The following is a 23,246-nucleotide window of genomic DNA, read 5'->3' as shown; positions in this document are numbered from 1 at the left end:
CCAGAACCTCCACGCTTGTGACTGTGGCAATCAGCACCCTACCAAGTGAATACCAGGACTTTCAAGATGTCTTTCAGAAAGAACAGGCTAATACCCAGCCGCCGCATAGACCATACGATTGCCAAATCGACCTGATACCCGGCGCACAAATCCCTTGTGGGCGAATTTACAGACTCACAGAACCAGAAAACCAGCACCTGAAGGCCTATCTTGACCAATACCTGGCCAACGGGTTCATCCGTCCCTCGAAGTCTCCAGCAGCCAGTCCTCTATTCTTCATACCGAAAAAGGAGGGGGACTTGAACGTGCATCGACTATCGCGCACCGAACCAGATTACCGTAAAAAAACGCTACCCGCTGCCACTGATCCCTGAATTGCTTGATCAAGTCAAAGATGCCCAAATCTACACAAAACTAGACCTGAGGGGGGCATATCACCTTGTTCGCGTAAAACAGGGGGACAAATGGAAAATCGCTTTTCGCACCCAATACGGCTTGTACGAATATCAAGTAATGCCCTTTGGCCTTTGCAACGCGCCTGCAGCATTTCAATACTTCATGAACAATGTCCTACGGGAATTGATTGATGTCTGTGCTGTAGTGTACATCGACGATATTCTAGTATATTCCGCATCAAAGCAGGACCACGTTAAACACGTCCGATCCATATTGGAGAAACTCTGTCAACACCAGCTCTACGCCAAGCTCGAAAAGCGATCATTCCACGTCTCCGAGGTGGAATTCCTGGGCTTTATTGTCAGCCCGAATGGATGTACACAAGGTAGATGCTATCCTGAAATAGCCATCCCCAAATTCATTCAAGGGGGTTCAAAGTATGCTGGGTTTTGCAAACTTCTACTGCCGGTTTATCCCAGGATTTTCGCAAATCGTGCATCCCATCACGTCATTGCTAAGGAAAAGCAACAAAAAGTTCCAGTGGACAACAGAAGCCGAGGAAGCTTTCCAGGAACTCAAAGCAAGATTCACATCTGCCCCAATCTTACGCCACCCTCGCCCTGATCTCCCATACCTGGTGGAAACGGACACCTCAAGCATGGCTATGGGAGCCATCCTCTCACTCTGTTGCCTTCTAGTCGCATAAATTCACACCCCCTGAACTCAATTATGCTATCACAGACTAAGAACTCCTGGCCATTAAGTCAGCCTTTAAGGCATGGCGGCACTACCTCTTGGGCGCCAGACACACAATCACTCTAATAACTGATCACCGGAACCTCCAGTACCTAAAAACGGCAAAGGCCCAATCCTCACGACAACTACATTGGGCTCTTTTTTTTGCTGAATATGACTACGTGATTACATTTGGACCAGGGGTGAAAAACGGGAAGGCCGATGCCCTTTCCCGTATGGGGTGGAAGAGCAAGGGTATCAGACCCCTGACCCAATAGCAATCATCCCGAGTGACAAGCTCCTAGGAATCACAGCAACCATAACGCAGAAAGAATTACATAAAGAAATCCAAAACCTGATGAGTCCGGAGCAATTACAATCGTGGAGTGCACAAGGAGAAGATTACATGATAAAAGATCAGTTGCCCTACTTCAGGAATCGTTTATTCTTACAAACCAAGAACTACGAGAAGAAGTCATGTCCGGTTATCATGATTCCTTGATCGAGGGCCACCCAGGAATCGCTAAAACCCTAGCCAAGGTAAAACGAAATTATTGGTGGCCCACGTGGCGTAAAGACATTATCCAATTCATCCTATCTTGTGGAGTGTGTGCTCAAAACAAGTCATCCAAGCAGAAACCGGCTGGGCTATTATAACCATTGGAAATCCCACCAGCACCCTGGCACACGTTGTCCCTCTATTTTATTACTGACTTACCACCCAGTCAAGGGTTTAACACTATTCTTGTGGTCGTGGACCTATTTTCAAAAATGGCACATTTCATTCCTCTTAAGGGGCTCCCAAATGCTTCCACTCTGGCAAAGGTATTTCTTGAAGGCATTGTACGGCTCCATGGGTTTCCTTCAGTTTTGGTCTCAGACCGAGGTACTCAATTCGTATATAACTTCTGGAGAAAATGCTGCTCTATGGCCCAGATCGACATCCGGCTATCCACCAGTCACCATCCCCAAATGGATGGTCAAACTGAGAGGACAAATCAGACGCTCGAGCAGTATCTGCGTTGCATGTTACACCAAGCTGAAGGAAGCTGGTTTGACCTATTATGGATAGCTGAATATGCTTATAATAATTCCCTACACACCAGCACTGGGCAGACACCCTTTTATACCATGTATGGCAGGCACCCACGTACTTCTGAGTTGAATGTTCCTACAACCCTGGAAATGCCAGCAGTCAAAACCTTGCACACGACCATTTCTCAAACCTTTAAAAGGGCAGCTGAACACCTACTTCAAGCTGAGAATCGCCAAAAGAAGTTTGCTGATCAACACCGAGCAAAGGCCCCCAACTGCCAAGTGGGAGATAAAGTCTGGCTGGCGTCTAAACACGTGTCCATTAAAGGAACCCAAACTTTCCGTCCAAGATACCTGGGTCCATTCACCGTCACCTCCGTGATAAATCCTGTGTCGGTCAGACTAGCTTTGCCGTCAAACATGCAGATTCGTCCTGTGTTCCACATGTCTCTCCTTAAACATGTTCAACCTGTGACCCGGGAAGCAACGCCACCGCAACCAGTAGTAGTCGCCGGGGAGCCAGAATTCGAAGTCAAGGACATCCTGGATTCAAAGTACGTCAGATCCAAATTATACTACCTAGTAGACTGAAAGGGGTATGGTCCACAAGACAGGACTTGGGAGCCTTGTGAGTACATCCATGCACCTCGCTTGCTTAGACGATTTCATCAAAACCATCCGAACAAACCATGACCAGACAGAAGAGCCACCTTGAGAGGGGCCTTGCGGGGGAGAGCTGTCTTGATTCCTGCCCCTCATGTCCCCAGCCCTCCAAGATGTCAGGCTGGAGCCAGGCCACGATCACCTACATGGCCCTCAAGGGCCTCTCCATCCCTCCAAAGACCCACTTGGAGTCAGACTTGGCGCTTGTGGCACCAGATTCACTTACTCCCATAGGATAACATTGGGGATTGGACTTGTAGTGCATTGATGGGGACAATATGGATTCCCCCACATATTTCGGTTCCCAGAACTGCATGTGCAGTCTAGTCTTTTGGGTGTGGTTCAGCCCAGAGACACCTGGGATACCCAGAGACTATTTAAGCCACGCCCAGGCTGAGAAACATGCGTTGTCTTTTCTGCACCTGCAGCGTGACACTCGCTGTGTTCGGATCGGTCTCCAGTAGGCCTGCATCTTTCTTCTGCGCTCAGCTCCTGCAAGAACAAGAACACCGTTAGGAACAGCCTTACCTTGCGGCGCTTCTACCCATCATTCATCGCTCCTTCTGTTCTGCGGGCATCTTCGGCGGTGTCATTCCCATCCCGGCACGCCGCTTCCTAAGGAAAAGGGAAAAGAAACGAAAAAAGGCATTAGTAAGCATTCAGCAAATCTTTGCTTATTTTTTAAAGACTGTACGAGCTTCAAACGCTTAAAAGCGTTAGACTTACCTTACAAAAGACATTAGTTGATATTAACCATTTGTGCTAATCTTCACATTTACTAAGCAAATGGACTGCCTTTCATAAGGAAATACCTCACTCAATCACACAACTCACCTCACACAATCTCATAATATTTTTAAGTGGGGTCTATTATATTTTCTTCACATGGACAATTTTTTCTGCTAATATATGCTTCTTTGAGCGAAAGCAAACCATTTATACTCAACTTTCTCACCTCACATTTCGACGCATAAGTTGTGCGCTCCTACCTTTGGGGGTTTCTTCCCTTAATACCAATACTCTAATTTGTTGTGGCTATCTATCACTACTAGATAGTAGTTTTTGAGCACCAGACTTGCTTATACCAGAGAAAGGAAGGTGAAGAAGAAAACAAGAAACCTAATATATGGGAAAAGTGAAACCTGATTGTTGTCTGAATAAATTGCTCATACCCCCCATAGATACATAATATGGCTACTAAAAAAGGACAAACTAAAGAGGCATGTGTGTCATCCCACACTACCTTAAAGAGACAGAAGAGTGAGTTTCCGACACCCAAAGAAGACACAGTAGACCCAGTCATGCAGACAATTTTGTCAGAAATTAGAGATTTAAAGCCCGTCCCGGAGGATGCAAATGCTAAATTGCAACTACTTGACAACAAATAGTCTGCTTTTGAATCTCGCATGAATGAAGTTGAAAAACAAGTTAGTAATGCTGAAGATATTTCTAATAAAGTTACTAACTTAGAAACGCAGGTTGCCTCCCTACAACAACAGACTGAAAACCTTGAAAACAGAAATAGGAGAAATAACCTGCATATTGTAGGCCTTCCGGAGGGAATAGAGAGAGAGGATCCTATTGTCTTCCTATATATGTTTCTTCCTCAAATTCTCAGCCTACAGCCCTCTGTGCAACTCAACATCCAGAGAGCTCATCGAATTAGCCCCAGTAACGTAACCTCTAATTCTCGCAGTCCTTCCAGAACTCTGATTTTGTCTCTTCTTGATTTCACGCACATTACCCTCATCATGCAAAAAGTCAGAAAATGTAAAGAGCTAACATGGGAAGGGAACAAAGTTTATATCACACAAGATGTTTCCAAGATAACGGCTGCAAGAAGAGACGACCTTCTAACTTTCCGAACTGCTCTGAGGCAATTAAATGCCAGGTACGGCGTTATCCACCCTGCTATCCTGAAAGTTACGTTAAATGGGCACACCTCAACCTTTCAAAATACAAGAAATTTAAGACACTATTAGCGTGATTCATGGAATTATTTGCAGATAAACGCAGATTTGCGCGCCTTTCTGCCCGAAAATCCCCATATTTCAAACAGGGATTTTCGGGCAGAAAGGCGCCCAAATGTGCGTTTTTCACGCAAATAATTCCATGAATCAGGCTGTATATCCAATCTCACGAAAGGTCTGATATGGATACTTCTAACCCCTTCAAATGAATGAATTCTACAACTACGTGCGTTCTTCATTTTGAAATTTTATATCCTTCATCGGAGCTGAGAATGGCGGGCCGTTCTTTTTTCTCTCCCTAGGCTCTCCTTCCCCCATCTCTTCACTTTTTGGACATGGATTGGTGTGGCTGGTTCCTGTTTGCCACCGTTCTTTTGATCTTTTTTGATTACGACTATTTTTTACCAATTTTCATGTCTTTTTTGTTTGACTTACCCCTTCCCTTATGTCTCTCTCCTTTCATGTTGTCCCTCGATTTGTTGGGTACTCGTATTTTGTTACATGCTAACATGTTTTTATGCCTTAAAGTTACTGTTTTATGTGAATTACGGCTTATAGTACTAACATATTTATCCTTTTTCTTGAATGATGCCTCTCAATATTGTATCCTGGAATGTTAAAGGATTACATAATCCCATTAAGAGACACGTACTTTCACACCTCAATCGATCAAGGCCCTGTAAAGCTTGTATTCACAAATTACATCTTTCCGCTGATGAAGCAGCAAAACTCAAGACATTGGGTGGGCCAGGTTTTTTCAAGCGCAGCTAACAAGAAAATAAATGATGTAATTACACTTCCTTGGATGTAAAGTTATATCTACGGAATCTGAACAGTTAGGAAGATGGTTTATTCTTAATATATCAGTAGAATCTACAACCTATACCATTTTTAATGTATATGGACCCACCTCTGCAGATCTTTCCTTCTGGAAACTACTTAGAAATCATATACTACTCAGTAACCCCCTCAATTTATTTGGATGTGGAGATTGTAATCAGGTCATAGACCCTTTTATGGTCAGGAAATTCGATGTGCGGTATACTAACACTACATCCCATACATAATTTATTAACTTTTTATCTGAAAACGGCCTTAGTGATGCTTGGCGTATCTTACATCCTATTGACTCAGAATTTACCTTCTATTTTACACCCCATAACTCCTTTTTGTTAGGGAGAATTCTCTTATAAGGCTAATTTCCCAAACCTAGTGAGTCCCCCAGCAGCTTTGCTGGATTTTTTGGGGTTTGTTTTTTGTTCCTGCTAAGAGTGAGACTCTTTTCCATCCACTCTTAAGCATGATTTGAGGTATGTCTTTGACTTTGTATGTGCTTATGGGCTATGGGCTCTTTTACCCCATAGGGTATCATCTATTTTTCATGTGTGTTACACAGCACCCTCAGTGCAGTAACACAGGGGTGTAATAGTGACCCCCAAACATAGACTCCCTACCCTGGGACTGACTACTGTCTCCCAGGGCATGTAAAGTCACCATTGACTTTACTAGTCCTAAATTGTGAACAGAACCAGTACAAACCATCAAATTGTGGAAGTACTGCAAGGGGTTACTTATATTACCCCTGGGTCTGTTTTCAAGGGGGCACTGTCCAGTCCCCCCTTGTCGAGTTTCTGGCTGGTGGCAGTGGTTACCACGCAAAATATTCCACCGGAATATTCTCTATGGGATTTTCCCATTGATTTTAAAAGCACCACTTTTTGGTGCAATGTTAAAGATACCGCTGGTTTATTTATTTAATATTAAACCAACGGTTGGGTCTTTTTGCCAGAACTCTTTTCTAAAATGGCGTTCGTGTCCATCTCTGTAACTCTGACCAAGGTCGAGCCCTTTGTTCCACTTTTTGGCGGGCTTCTCCACAGAAACCCTCCAAATGGTGCCACTCTGTCTGGGTTCCACAGGATGTGTGGGGAGGAGAATTGGCACCCTGGACTGCGTTGCCTTAGCAACCCAAGTCGCACTCTATTCTGATTGGCCCAGTGGTGAGCCGCCCGGCTCACCACTTAGCATGTTTGAGTGACAGCTAGGCTGTTGAATGGTGGGTTTTCTGCATAAAAGCAGGGCTTTTGGGACTGGAACTTCAGAAGTCGCCACAGGACCTAAGAATCCGAAGAGGGAAGAAGCTGAGCCATCTACAACGACAACACCACAGGTGGAGCCCTGCTGCAACGAACTCACCACTTTCCCAACGACAAGAGAAGATCTTCTGCTGGACGAGTCTTCTTCCTCTGAGCTGGTGGGACCAACCAGTTTGCCCCTTTCGCCTTCCAAAGATGTCTCTTGGTCGAATCGCCGGGCCAAGCACCCCGGTGGCCGGATAGCCAAGCTTCACCACTTTGACTGAGAATAAAAGGAACGCACCTTTTACCAACGAACTCCGCCGCTGGTTTCATCCCTGTGCAGTGCATCGACTCCACGTTTCCTCCTCGACGAGATCCTCTCTTCCCCTAGTCGTAACAACGAACTGCAACCACTGCCAGGAACAACTGCCACCGCTGGAGCTTCCTCACTCTTAAAGGTACTGTGTTCCACCTGGCCTCCCTTTCTTCGGATTGCTAAAGGTGACCCTTAAATCCTTGGCTTTCCAACTGGGTTGGCCCCCAGACCTTCTAACTTTGTCCTTTGAATCACCCCAACCTCTTTTGAACATTTCTACAAAGACTTGAATGCATTGCTAAACCGTGTGATCTTGGGCACATTTCGCCTTGCTCCATTCAAAGTGGGCCTGGCCTATGAACTTTGGCTCTACAGTATACCCTGCCTTCAGTAACTTGATTTTCTCTCCCTTTAACCTAATTATTGGAGTGCCATCTAAGTTACGCGCTCACCACTGTTTTGACAAAAAGTGGTGTTTTGACTTAGACTTGTCTAGTAATTGCTAAGGGTGGTGTGAATACCTTTCTGATTGTGTTGGAACTTGCTTTTCAGTGCTAGTATATTTTCTAAAGTGTGTGTTAAATAAATAATAATATATTTTTGATAACAAGCTCTGGTCAGTGTTTGCTTGTTCTACTGTGTTTTTAGCCCTATTGTGTATCCTCTGTATACTGCCTAACTCTTCTTGAGAGAAGTCTGACTGCTCAGCCACAGCTACCAGGTAAATCTGGGTGGTACAGACTGCTACCAATTGGGTTTACTGCTTACTCCTGTAGTCTTAATCATTTTGCAGTGTTCCCCAAGAGAACTGCACAGGATTCTGCCTAACACTTTTCACGGCTTGATTATATTTGTATCCCCAATTCTATGGTTAACCTTCTACTTGATTCCCAGATAGAACCCATCACAATCTCTGATCATGCTCCAGTACACATTAAAATTGCTACCCCAATAACCTCTCACAACTCTTGCAGATGGAGATTTAACACTAGCCTATTAAATGATGCATCTTTTATACAATTTATCACAGAATAGCATAATAACTTTTTCTCTGAAAATAAAGATCAAGGCACTTCTATCCCCAATAATTGGCACTGTTATAAAGCGGTCCTTAGAGGCCAGATTATCTCTTACATAGCGAAAAAGAAGAAAACCCTTAAAGCTAAACCTAAATCCATTCTCAAACGGTTTATACTTTTGAAAGTTCAATATGCCCGCACTAACTCTTTCGTAGTGCTTAGAGACATTTTGAAACTTAAGATTTCAATACAATAAGCTTATTACACAATACTCCTGTTCCAATCTACTTAAATATAAAGACAAAATATACCAATTTTCCAATAAAAACAGCAAAGCTTTGGCTTCTTACCTTAAACCTAAGAAGGAGAAATCCACAATTGTTATTAAAGATCACTTGGGCAATAGAAAATTTCTGATAAAGAAATTGTGCATGTCTTTAAAGAATTGTATTCCAATTTATATACTTCCTCCTAATAATCCAGCCATTAATGATTTCCTATATAACAAATTGCACAACTCCTATCCTCAAAATGACCTCTCTTCTCTCAATGGCCCAATTACTCCCCCTGAAATACATTTAGCTATTAAAAACGTTAAATAAGGTAAAGCCCCATGACCAGATGGCTTGCCTATTGATTTCTTTGCCCATTTCTCCAATCTTTTAGTCCCTAAACTGAGCAATCTTTTCTCTTATTTTATTTTAAATAACATGGCCCAAGGTTCTTTCTCAGAAGCTATGCTAATGGTATTCTCTAAACCTGATAAAGATCCTGAACTTCCCCAAAACTACCGTCCAATTTCCCTTATTAATACTCACTGTAAGATTTATGCTAAAATTCTCACCAATAGAATCCTCCCTTTCCTACCCTATCTCCTTAAGCAAGACCAAGTAGGCTAAGTAAAAGGCAGATTGTCCTCATCCCATATCAGACTTTTTTTTAGAGATCTTTGACATTCTAAAGAGATGAAGTGACCCCTTTGCTGCGATAGCCCTTGATGCTGAAAAAGCTTTTGACAGAGTTAAATGGAACTTTATGTTCCAAGGGTTCAAGTGGCATGATTTTGGGCCCCCTTTTCTATCGATGATTAAAGTCCAATACTCCAACCCCAAAAATGCAGTGTTTGTAAATGGTAAATTATCCTCCTTCTTTCCTTCATCTAGAGGAGCACGTCAGGGCTGCCCATTACCTCCTATCCTGTTCATTCTAGAATTAGAACCCTTTCTAGAAGCCATAAGACAAAATGATTTTATTTTGGGAATTCCATTTGATAATTGACATATTAAAAACAATGGCTTATGCCGTTGATGTACTTGTATTCTTCAAAAACCCTCAGCTGGGCGCCAAACATTTACTTAATGTTATATCCAGATTTTCAGATGCGTCAGGATACAAACTTAATAGTGACAAATCTGAGATTCTTCCACTCAACATATATTGCACCCCGTTTCACACTAGTACTCTAGGCATGTAATGGTGTCCCATAGGATTCAAATATTTAGGTATCCACATTTCCGCTTCATCAATGGTATTCGTAAACATAACTCAGATAGCACATTAGCCAGAGTCAAAGAGTTAGTATCCTCTTGGTTCCCCCTGTATCTCTCCTGGTGGGCTAGACTGGAATCGATCAAGATGATCATTTCCCCTGTAATACTCTATCTTCTCTATATGTTGCCTATTTGTCTCTCCCCTTCCTTCTTCAAATCAATAGATTCCTGTCTCACGAAATTCTTATGTGGGAGAAAGAAACACAGAATTTTGTTGAGTAAGGTCAAGAGATCCCGTTCCCAAGGAGGAGTTAGTTTCCCCGATTTTAAGAAATATCATTAGCTTTTACCGTTAAGCAAGCACAGTGGTGGTTTTTTTCAGGATATATAATTTCAAGTGCCTAACTGGGTTCGCCTTGAGAGAGCTATGGTTCCCCCATTGTCCCTTGCAGACCTCTACCTAATTAAAGGGAAAAATAAATGTACTACATTTTCCTATCTTCGTCAATCCATTCTTTGAATTAAGGTATTTATGTTCCCATCTATAGCTAAGCAATCCTCATTCATATCCCCTTTCATTTGGCATAACCCCTTGATTAAAATCAAAGGTAAATCCATTTTCTGGAAGCCGTGGCTCTCTAAGGGCATCACATTCTGTAACCAGCTATTTAAATGTGGCATTCCCATTACATTCGATGAATTCATTGTCAAATTTCATATGCCTGGCTCTTCCCTGATGCAATTTCTTACAATTATTGCAGCAATAGTAGAACATTTAGAGACACTAATGTATAGTTCCAATAATCCTGATGCACTAAGACTGCTCCATATGCTCAACTCTAATACAACAGCCTCTATCTACTATAACATCTTATTAAATTCTTCACCTACCCCGAGGATTGAATGTCTTCACAATGACTAAAGAAGAGTGCGTACTGCTGGAACATCAGTTCTACTTGCCCCCCCAATGGCAGTGTATTTACAAAATGACCACCTCTGCAAGTCTTATCCAAACCTTATTCTTTTTTCACCATACAACCTTTATCACCCCTGTATCCCTTTTCAAATGTGGTTTATCACCAATAATAATTGCTGGAGCTGCTTACAAGTTCAAGGTTCTTTTAAACATATGTTTATGGATTGCCAATATGTTAAATTATTCTGGAACTCTGTGTGGAACACCATCAAATGCATTTTTAACCTTACAATACATTTTGGTTTTGATTTTCTTATGTTGGGTAGCTCCATGCTACATAACAACTCAATCAACAAACATGCTAGATATCTGTTTGATTTATGCTTAATAGTGGCAATCCAAAATATCACGACCATTGGAAAAACCTAAGTAAAATTCATTATGCATTTTGGTGGAATTCTATATGCAATATTCACAGATTGGAAGGATGTAATGCTTCCACCCCAAATTTACAAAATAAGTTTCAGTTGAAATGGCAATCTTTTAATGACTTTCTATCTGAGTAAATTGGCATCAATAACCTGTAAATCACTATCCTATAAGAATGCATGATATATTTGTAACCCACCCTTCATCCCCTTCCCTTCTTCCTCCTCTTGCTTGTGTTCTGTCCAGTTGGTGTTTTGTCTTGATGTCTGTTATTGTTTGTTCCCCCCATATTCAAAAAATGTCCAGCACAGTTTGAAACTATATGTTATGTTATGTTATGTTACTTTGCATTTATATAGCGCCTTATGTACCATTGGTATGGTCTGAAGGCACTGGTAGGTTGAACGCCCTTGGGAATCAGAGTTCAAGTCGGTAGAGAGAGTAGAGAGAGACAAAGGTGCGTGTGAGCACCGGATATGTGTGCAGCTGGTGTGGCGTTCGTGTAATAGCTGCTTCTTAGCGGTAGGTGTGGTGGTTGAGAGATCAAGAGTATGTGTTCGTTCTGGCAGGATTTATCCAGGACGAAAGTGGCTGCGTTAGGCCTGAGGAGAACACCTGACTGGGGGGGGTGTAACCAGCAGTGTTTACACAGAGTGATGGGGAGTATGCGGTAGATGTTGGTATGAGAACAGTTATACCGAATGGTGTCATAGTATCTCTGTGTTCTAGTTAAATGGTGGTGTAAAGAAGAGAGTAAGCGTGGTGATGTGTTATGATGGGTTACATGCTCTTTCAAACGTTCCATGACCTCCAAACCATTCCATGTAAGTCACGCAATTCTATGCACTCCAACCTGCCCCACGCACTCCAACCCGCCCCACGCACTCCAACCCGTTCCACGCACTCCAATCCTTTCCACGTACTCCAATCCGTTTCATGCATTTGAATCTGTTCTATTCACATCGATCCGTTCCGTGTATTCGAAGTTGTTTTATGCACTTCATCCACATATTTCACCCGTACTATCTACATACTTCATCTGTTCCATCCACATATTTCACACGTTCCATCCAGATACGGTGCCCGTTTCATCCACATACATCGCCCGTTTCATCCACATACATCGCCCGTTTCATCCACATACATCGCCCGTTTCATCCACATACATCGCCCGTTTCATCCACATACGTCGCCCGTTCCATCCACATACGTCGCCCGTTCCATCCACATACGTCATCCATCCACATACGTCACCCGTTTAATCCACATACGTCATCCGTTTCATCCACATACATCATCCGTTTCATCCACATACATCATCCGTTCTATCCACATACGTCATCCGTTCTATTCACATACATCACTCGTTCTATCCATATACGTCACCCATTCCATCCACATACTTCACCCGTTCTGTCCGCTCTACGCATTCACCGGTTCTACGTATTCATCTGCTCAAGGCACTCATCCGCTCTACGCAACACATCCGCTCTACGCAACACATCCGCTCTACGCAACTCGTCTGCTCTAGGCAGTCATCCGTTCTACGCACTCGTCCGCTTTATGCCCTTGCATGCTCTACGCATTCACGTGCTCTACACACTCACCCGCTCTACACACTCACCCGCTCTACGCACTCACCCGCTCTACGCACTCACCCGCTCTACGCACTCACCCGCTCTATGCACCCCTCCGCTCATACGCACTCATTCGCTCATACGCACTCCTCTGCTCCATACACTCGTCGACTCTACCCACTAGTCTGTTCGACGTAGTCGTCTGTTCGACGTAGTCATCCATTCTTGCACACTCCTCCACTCCACGCACTCCTCCGCTCCACGTACTTATCCGCTCCACGCACTCATCAGCTCCACGCACTCATCAGCTCCATGCACTCATCCGCTCTATACACTCATCCGGTCTGCACAATCATCTGCTCCGCGTTCTACACACTCTTCCGCACTCATCCGCTCTACACCCTTGTCTGCTCTACACACATCCGCTCTACACTCATCGGTTCTGCACATTCATCCACTCCAGCGTTCTACACACTCCTCTGCACTTATGCACTCATCCGCTCTACACACCCGTCCGCTCTACACACCCGTCCGCTCTACACACCCGTCCGCTCTACACACTCATCCGATCTACACACTCATCTGCTCAAAGCATTCATCCGCTCAGCGCATTCATCCGTTCCACACTCTCCATCCATTCTAACGATTTCATCCACTCCATTCACTTTGTTCATTCATCATGCGTTACATCCATTTCATTAATTTAAATCTCGTTACTGTTTTCGTACGATTTATTCTTATTATCCACTTCACTGCTTTGATCTACTTTACTCTTTCTATTCTGTTTGTCCTTTATATTATCGGTTATTAGATGTCGATTTCTCGCATCTAGCAGTTTGTTGGGTTGGTGTCATTGAGATGCTGTTATTCTGTTTGGGTTAGTTTGCGTACAGGTTGGTTTTAGGGGAAGAGCCAGGTTTTCAGTAGTTTACGGAAAGACATTAGATCTTCAGTTAGGCGGATGTGGGGTGGGAGTGCGTTCCAAAGCATGGGGGCCAAGGCTGAGAATGATGATCCGCCTAACCTGACCGAGTTTGTCTTAGGTATGACTAGGAGGCCGGGCCGGCTGAGCTTGATCTTAGAGTACATGGAGGGTGATAGGTTTTTAGCTTGTCTTGAAGATATTGAGGTCCCGTTTTATGCAATGCTCGATGGGAGATGCATAACGTTTTGAATGACACCCTTCGGGCCACTGGAAGCCAATGCAGAGTCTTAAGGGCTGGGGAGATGTGGTCTCTTGGGCCGAGCGCGAGTAGCAGTTTGGCTGCAGCGTTTTGTGCCCTTTGACGTTTATTCAGCTGGTAAGTGTGGACTCCGAGGTAGAGGGGGTTTGCGCAGTCCAGTCTTGATATAACAATTGATTGGACCGCGGAGAGTCTGTTGGGAAAGGAGAGATATGGAAAGATGCGCCTAAGTGTTTTAAGGTGGTAGTGGCAGGACTTTTAGACGTTGTTGACTTGGCGCGAGAGTGTTAGGTCAGAGTCAAGGGTGCATCCAAGGTTTTTCACTGAGTTAGAGGGGGTCGGTGGGTTGCCCATGGCGGATGGCCAGAGCAGTGGGTGTGGAAAAAGTTTGGAGTTGCCACATACCATGATTTCAGTTTTGGAGGGGTTTAACAAAAGGTGGCTTTGGGTCATCCAGAGCTCTATGTCAAGGAGGCAGGAGGCGAGGTCAGGTCGGCAGTTGGGTTTTGAGTTCAGGAGTTTTAGAATTAGTTGAGTGTCATCAGCGTAGTTGTAACACAGGATGTTGTGTGAACAAATTATTGGTGGGAGGGTGATCAAGTAGAGATTGAACAAGAGGGCAGATAGGCATGATCCTTGTGGGAATCCCGTGTCGACTGGTCGGGCTTGGGAGGAATAGGTGGTGAGTATCGTTATTTGGTACCTATCTTTGAGGAATGAAGTTATCCATTTAAGAGCGGTTTAACGAATTCCTAGGGAGTGGAGGGGGTCAAGGAGGATTGAGTGATTGATTGTGTCGAAGGCGGCGGATAGGTCAAGAAGGATTAATGCGGCGCATCCCGCGGAGTCTGCCGCCATTTTAAGGTCATCCCAGATTGAGGTTAGGGTGGTTTCAGTTCCATGACGGTCTCTGAAACCTGATTGTGAGGGGTCTAGGAGATTGTTGGCTTCGATAAAGGCATGTAGTTGGGAGTAGGCGGTTTGGTCAATGAGTTTGGCAAGGAACCTGGTGTTTGAGATGGGGCAGTAGTTTTTGGGCTCGAGGGCGTCGAGGGAGGTTTTTTTTATTAGAGGTTTGACATGAACCATTTTGAATGCATCGGGAAAGATACCCGAGGAAAGGGAGTCATTTATGATGGATCTTGCATGTTCTCCTGTGCAGGTGGAAGCAAACATTTCTTTGAGGGTTGTGGACGGGCAAGGATCTAGCGGAGAGCCGGATAGTTTGCGGGCAGATAGAAGTTTGAGAAATTGGTCTGGTGATATTTGACTAAAGGATTCAAACGTTGGTTGCGTAGTGGTCGCAGGCAGTGGGTTGGGCGGTATGGGGGCAGGGTTGCCTGGTAGATGTAAGAGAGCCAGTTTGGTGGTTAGAGCATTTGTTCTTTCGAGAGCCGTGGCATAAAAATGGAGAGAGAGTGAGTCGCAAAACAATTGTGATTTGGTTGGGACGGTCGTAGTGCATGCCGGTTTGGTGAATTCGGAGATGATTTTGTGAAGTTCTTTGCTGGGGTTTTTGCAGTTTAGGATTCGGGAGTTGTATTGGGCTTTTGTTGCTTTCCGGATTTCAGCCTTGTACTGATGGAGGTGTCAGGCCAAGGTGGCTCTGCTCTCCTGGGTTTTGTCTTTCTGCCATTTGCGTTCTAGGTATTTATATTGTATAGTGACCTCTCCTTCAGGAGCCAAAGGCCTCTTGCGTGGAGATCTCCGGTGTGCGCTCCCCACCCTCCAGGGAGGCGTCCGTCGTCACCGTCTCCTGATGTGCCAGGGTCTGGAAGTCCATACCCGCCGTCAGATTCGCGCGGGTGCCCCACCACCGGATCGATTGGCGGAAGGTCTTGTTGAGCGGGACCCTGTCTTCGAAGCTGCCTGCCGCCTGCACCCAACGGGCGTCGAGGTCGAGGATCTCTTGCAGTGGACGCATCCGCATCCGCAGCCTGCACGGGCGCATGAGGTAGATGCACGAGGACATCATGCTGAGAAGGGACTTGATGGACCTCACCCTGGCCATGTCCATGGTCGACCAGCCATTGTACCTTGCCCAGGATGGCCTTCGTCCTTTCCTCTGACGGAGAGGCCAATCGCGCCACTGTCGAGCCTGGCTCCAAGGAACAGGGCGACTTGCGACGGTACCAAGTGAGATTTCGCAAAGTTGATCGAAAATCCCAGATCTGTGAGCAGCTGGACGATATATGATATAAGGATACTTGGCGTAACTTATATTAATCCTTGTTATATCCTGTTTACCTGGTTTTATATCCGCTGCTATTCTTGACATATGATGTTTGTATTATGTGCCTTGTATACCTAATCTTATCCAATAAAATCTTTTAAACAAAAAAACGATTCTGTGAATCAGGCACTTAGTGAGAAAGCCAAAGCTGGATTGAACATGGCCCCAGTTAGTTGTCCAGCTGCTCCCACCAGTATGGCAACTATCACACCAATGATGTGAACTCGATAGCGAGCGTCTGTCTGGTGCACCAAGTATAGGGCAGAGTGGTAGACAAAGGCGCATCCCAGCTCCATAGCTGGTGTGTAGGTGGCTGGCGCTATCTGGCCCAGCCACGCTGTGCAGCTGCATGCTGGCCACCCAGGACAGATAGCCGCCTAACAGTTGGAAGATGATCTTCTCTGAAGCCCTATTTGTGGAGGTCTGGCTGGTAGCAAATGCTGTATGGCTGTGGTGAGATTGCAAAGGGCACAGGTGGCAGACCAGCAGTGCTTCACAATCGTTGCATAGAGTAGGGTTAACATGACAGGCAACCCCGGCTTGCCCACATCAGAAAGAACCCACAATTCCTGCACCTGTAAACAAAGCTCTTATGTGAAGATCACCTGCATAGCCAGGAAGTGGTGCCGTTGGGGGATGACATCGCGCAGGCAGCGCTCAAGCCTTCGCCCAGTGGCACTATAATAATCATGATGAGCACGGTCCGAGAGAATTCTTCGACTACCAGCGGATAAATGCCCCTGCTGCAGCACATACATTGAAACTGAGGAGCACTCTTTCTTATTTTGCACAGCATAAATAAAACAAAGACGATGTTACCTCCTCAAACTGAGATTTATTAAATATAATGTCAGACGTACAACTGAGGCAATGTTTCTATGTAGAAGCATGGATGATGAAGTCCCTTCGTATGTAGTAGCTAAATATCGGATAAATGCATGGTACCAGCATTGATAAAGACTGTGAATACATTTGCTAAAACAAATGAATTGGGTGTATAAGTATTTTGAATCTGGCACGGAGTTGAGCTGGTTTATGTCTTTTGTTGACATTGTACTGTGTCCAATTGCACTGGAACTCAGAATAGCCTTACCGGAATGTTTAGGTTAACCAACTGTGTCACTGATATGAATTGTTATAGGCAATAGGAACTAATGAGGGCTGTAGTATTAGATCAGGTGACCCTTTAATGACAGTAGGATTATAGACATTAGCCAGAGGAAAGAAGTTGACCTCTTAGTATACTTTTTTAACGATTAGTATGCACACGGGTAACAGAACTGATTATTTTAATCATGTTAACAAGTGCTTGAGCTTTATGTGCATTGTGAATTACCTTAACACCTGTTTGTGTGCATGTTTATAGTAACTTGTGAATCGAACGGGTATTACAAAGGGACTAAGTGGTGGGGCACAGACACTTAAAATGTGTTTAGTGGTCATAAGCAAACACATGGAAATACTATAAGGAATACAGTGTGTAAACTGAAGCCATTTTATATGAAATTAACACTGCAATTTACATTCTTTTGATCTCGATCTTGTTTGATAGAATTGTAACTTATGAATCTCAGGTTACTGCACTGGTTGTTTCTAGCGACTGTAATAATTTATTTATTATTGTTACATTGTGGTCTCGATAAATTATATGTATATGGTTGTATTTGATTTATGGACAAATGTCTGAAATACACGACTGGTGACAACACACTACTGGGAAGATATTATATATATGGAGTTATCTATTTAAAGACCATGAGTGGGTCTTTTCTTACTTTCCTGTACAATGTACTAAACAACTTCTAGGTCTGGCAAGAGTAAGGATCAGTCAGATAAGTCAGATTAAATTACTTGGGGTTCACACAGTTTGTATAGGTGTTGTCGGTGGATTAAAAAAATACCTCACAATCGCAAATGGCAAATCACTTCTTTTTGTGATAAATTGAGTGCTAGTACAAACTAATGGGGTGAAAGAGGAGCACAGCACAGCCACACTCTACCCTCGAAAGCACTGGGCTCGTTGGAATGTGAGGAAAGGAAAGCAGTTTTCCTCATGAAATAAGCAATTTTAGTTAAAATTGACTGGTCATCTTAAAGTAAACAGACTCTGACCAGAAGGGGCAGTTATTTTCTTCCCGGACTAGTTTTAGCGACCAAATGCAATGCAGTGAAGGAATCCCAAGTAAAGTAAGGGGATTCAGGGGTTCTTTCCCTAAGAAACATTTTAAAATAATGGGCTGAAACAGTGCATTTTCCAGCAGTAAAATGTTTTTAAAACGTAGTCGGTTCTGTAGGGTAACACATGAAAAAATCCAATATATGGGAGGTTACTGTAGGTGACTTCAATCCAGCAATCCAACTAAGTCAATGCTTAGGATGGGGTGCCCAATGGAAGCCCTTATTTATATATTTTTATGTCAAAAGTTCTTAAATCTGGATGATGAACCCTTATATAACGCCCCTCTCTTTGAATCCCCCTGACCTCACTGAGCCAAGAAGTAGGTTTGTTTTGCAAATTAAAAAGGTTTATTTGAAGAATTAAACAATATATATATATATATATATATATATATATATATATATCACACTTTTATGAACAAAATAATATTTGAATAGCACACTTATGAATATGGACGATAATCAACAATGGGTAATATCACAATAGCACAATCTCTTTAATCTGAAAGGAGTCGGAAGAGGAAGGATAAGGTAGCAGAGAATACTTTGATGGTTCAAGGAAATGCAAGATGGGAAAGAATGCAGCACAGAAATAAACTTAATATGAATTCAATCAGAAGATAATATAATCACTTTTTCCCCTGTGACTATTCACTCCCCCCACTATGCAGTATGAAGAGATGGGAAGGAGGGTACACAGGTTTCAAGAATACAATCAAGAATGCAGTTCTTTATGGTTCAAGGAAAGGCAATAGTGGGAAAGAAGGCAACACAGAAATAAACTCTATGGTTTCAGCAAGAGATAATATGATCACTTTTTCCCTTGTGACAACTCACTCCCCCCTTATGCAATAGGAAGAGATGGAAATGAGGACACACAGGTTTCAAGAATACAATTAATAATGCAGTTCAATTCCAGTTCCCCCCAGCAAGCTTAGAGAGACACAGGAATGATTTTAAAACATGCAAATACTTTTGAATGTAATTGCAATGGATGGGAAAATATACATAAAATGCTTTTAATTCCCAAAGGGATATTCAGGATAAGTGAGAGTTACTCTGGGTTAGTTCAGGTCAACACTAGCAATGATTCATGAGTGATTACCAGGTTGAAAACGAATCTAAGCAGTTGAAAGCAAGAAGCAGCGATTTTTAACATGTGGTGAAATGGAGCTAAATTGCAATTCCCTGCACTTTTTCTGCGTGCGTAAATCGCGATTACGGAAAAACTATAAGGAATTGTAATGTTTTAGGTTTGTTGGAAAGCTGAGGATGTTAGCTTTAAAATGACAGTTAAATTTCGCTTCTAGGGAATACGGTTCAAAAGATACGGATGTTTTTGTGGAGGTAGATTTACAGAAATAAAGTCAAGATTTCAGAATGACAGAAGGTGCTTTTACAGATTTGAAATCACAGAATGGAAACAAAATTCTAAATGCAGTTCTGGACAGGTTGAAATGAATGGAAGAGGATTATTTTAAACTCAGAGATTGGTTCTCTACAGTTCTAGACTAGATACTTCTAGTTTTGGAATGGAATGGAATGGAAATGGGCCTCATCACCGATCTGATCAGGTTTGGACTTCACTCGCTACTGGACGGTCTCAGGCACTGGTTCTGCTCACAGCACGGCCTCTGGTTGGGGTCTGATGGGTTCTGGATACAGCGCTGCTTTCTGGGTCTGGACCTCGGTCCTAGCACAGGGTTCTTGGCTAGAATAGAACAGCTCAGCCCGGCTGTTGAATGTGAGAATCAGGTTGCTAAAGTTCTGAGGCCTGCTGAGAAGGATTCAGCTTATGAATTAGGCCTTTTCTTCAAAGTTCTGGATTCTGGAGTTTGGTTCTAGAGTTCTGGTCTCTGGATCTATCTGGAGTCTTCCGGCAGAGTGCTTCGCAAGGAATCGGTTGAAGAGTGGAAAGATGAGTGTCGCCTCTCCTGTCCTAAGCAGTCTCTTTTTATGTGTTTTCAAAGTGGGGGGGAAGGCTGATTCTACATGCCCAACCCCATAAGGATTTGATAGGTTAGAGGATTCCCTGTGACCTGACTGGAGAAAGGATTGGCGTGTCAGAATGAGTCAGAGTGATGCTGTGTTTTACAATCTAGTGAAGAAACTCCCCTTTGCTTTTACTTAGAAAATCAATTTTTCCCAAAAACATATTTCCCAGATGCACAAGTTGTTGAGAATACATATACACCTCACAGATGAATTAAGGCAGGTCTCTGTTCAAGCCCCATGTTCCTACGACCTTGGGTTCAGAAATGACAACTGATTTTCGTTTTTGGTGAATTTCCCAATATTGGTTCTGCACCAAATTTTACACAGACATACACACCCTCTCTGAGCATATTACTGTAAGTTTTTATGTTTCTAGCATAAACACTGTATCTACAATATTAATAAATCCCGTGGTTTGGTCTCAGAACATCCCACAGCGTCCAGCTTAGTCTTGAACTGTGAGTGAATTTGTCATTTTAAGAATCTCAAAGTTTGACATTCCTGTCAGCTTGGTAAAATTTGTTATAAGCAATTTTATAAAACATACATTTGCCTGTAATTCAATTCACAACCCAGTCTGGTCCGCCCCCCCCCCCTGCCCCAGAGCTGGGTGAGTAAGATGGTCACATGGCCTGTCTCTCCCAGAGCAGTTGTTGTTGACAAGTCACACCCAAATCAGCATATTCTATGCAGCTGAAAGACTCTATTGTCTCTTTTCCAGGCAACATGACAGGGTGCTTTGGCTAGTTCCTATTCACACCAGTCTGTTAATCTCTTGGCTTGGGGCAGGGGATGTCTCCTTTGTCTAGGGATAAGGTGTGAAGGGTTCCCATAGACAGAAGGCCTCTTGAAGTTTTGACTGCATCAGGTTCCTTCTAGTCAATTGCAACTTAGTTCCTTGTAAAAAAAATACATTTTATAAACTTAAAATAAGCAATATATCTTTAAATCAAGTCTTTTTCAACATGAAATCACTATGTAGCACTCTATATGGCATTTTGATGGAATTCTCTTTTTTGGCATATTTAGCTTCTGAAACACAGCTCTCCTGTCAGAATTTTGAATCGCCAGCACCTGTCGGAGGCGAGCAACGGTACTACACCCATTTTTGACAGCTGTCTGTCTTTAAAAGGGGATTTAGCTTGATAGCATATGATGCTTGCTGACATTGTATTGATGTGGATTCTTGCAGTAGAATAATGTGGAACTCCCAACAAGAAGGTTGGATCTTTTTGGTGATTTGTGAGCCATGATTTTAGCACATTTTTGACAATCAGGAAACGGATTCCCACACAGCTTTGTGTTGCTTTTGGCAATCAGCATTGCTTTTTCCAAGTGGTTTCAGGCTACTGTGTGGGTAGCCCAATGGTGGTTTTTGGCAGTGGTCTCCAGTGCTCACTAATATAGGTGAAAGTGGATGGCAGCCTATCTTTCAGATTTTTACTGCACATTTTTTTGGATGGTTTTGAGCGAGCAGCATGCTTTCCAGTGGTCATTCTGATGTTTCTGCTGCCAGCAATGCACAGTACTATTGCAGGGCTCGGATGAGTGGGTTAATACATCCCACATTACCAACAGGGGATATTTAGACCATTTTCATCTTGCTTGTGCCTACAATATATCCCTATAATATATGCCAGCATTGCCACTGTAAAAGACTTTCATGATGCTTGTGCCCACAATATATGCCCCTATAAAGCATGTAAAGGCCCCAGCATCAGATCTCAAGTATAGTTTGTCACTGGAAATGCAACTAATGTACAAGGATGCACGTGACACACATTCTTCCAAAAAGTAGTTCCATAATGTCCCATGGCCCTAGATGAGACACAGAACTACAAGTAACTTAATGAACATTCTAACTCTTGTGAGATGATAAAATGCTTCACATGTAAACCAACTCTAAAATACAGTTCAAGTATTTTTATTAAAAAGCTTGAAAAGGGGCTCGCTAGGGGCTGTCTCTTTCTCACCTTGTACCCCAACATGGTCTTTAGAGATCGGCAACCACTGCTATCTAGTAGCTGTTGGTCTGAAGGCAAACACCTTATCTCCCTTACTCTGGAAACAATCTAATCTAGGTGAATCCTGTTAAGACGGATTTCTGAACTCTGTCCTGGTGGCGCAGAAGTTCAGAAGGCCAACCTAATTACTTGGAACAGGGTAACCTCTGGACGAGCCAGACCAATCAAGGTAGCGATCGCGGCGGTCAAGACTAGGTCTCAAGAGGGGTGAGGGTGACTGAAAGCCCGCAATGAGCACACAAAGCAAGATCACTTACAAACTACTCCAAACAGTTTTTATATTAAAAATATATACAAATTTATTTCAAGGCCTTTAAAACAATGACCGTAGCGAGAAAATCACAATATAACGATAGTAAACCAACACATACCATATCAACACAATATATATACAAATACAACAAGTCTCAAGCGTTATATGCACGAAATGTGTAGTCCACCTAAAAGGGAGGGAAAACAGGCAGTGCGAAATAATGCTTAGACCCAGTTCACCTTCAGAGGCACCTAACTAGATGGAAGTCCGAGCCCTGCGAAGAGTGGAGCCTTGTGCTCAAAAGTACCTGCACGCGCTGGTGCCAATGGGCAAAAGGAGAAGCTCTTCGAGGGAAATCAGGCAGTTCAGTTTAGTGCACAAAAGAAGAAGAACAAGTTCCGCGACTCAAGCGCAGCCTCCACAGTGGGCAGAAGCAGAGCGCGAGTACGGAAAAGGGTGCTGTTTGACACAGCGGGGAAAAGCAATGGGCTCCTGCAGGAGGGCGACCAGATCCTAGCTATGCTACTCACCGGTCCCCGATGCAAGCAGACCCAGGCTTCTCCGCGTCCGTTTCAGTAGCTGGCAGGTTCAGAAGAGCAGGGAACGCCTCGTCGTCGGGTTGAGTAAAAAGACGTCCCGATCGAAGAAACCACACTGTTTGTTACCACAGCAGGGCAACGGAGCGGCCATGTGTATCTGAGCCAAATGTACACTACTCACTTCAGACTTGGGAATGCCAAGTGTACGAAGCGTGT

At 43.6% G+C, this 23,246-nt stretch overlaps 1 protein-coding gene across 8 annotated transcripts in view; it reads left to right on the top strand.

Annotated features, from left to right (window-relative positions):
• Positions 1-23,246, top strand: part of ITPR2 (inositol 1,4,5-trisphosphate receptor type 2) — a 4,412,221-nt gene that overhangs the window by 429,883 nt on the left and 3,959,092 nt on the right. The window lies entirely within an intron of this gene.

Source organism: Ambystoma mexicanum, chromosome 12 (genome assembly GCF_040938575.1).
Source record: "Ambystoma mexicanum isolate Mex_15411 chromosome 12, UKY_AmexF1_1, whole genome shotgun sequence".
In the NCBI taxonomy this organism is placed as follows: Eukaryota; Metazoa; Chordata; class Amphibia; order Caudata; family Ambystomatidae; genus Ambystoma; species Ambystoma mexicanum.
The sequence above is the reverse complement of the archived record's forward strand: the minus strand, read 5'-3'. Positions and strand labels throughout refer to the sequence as shown.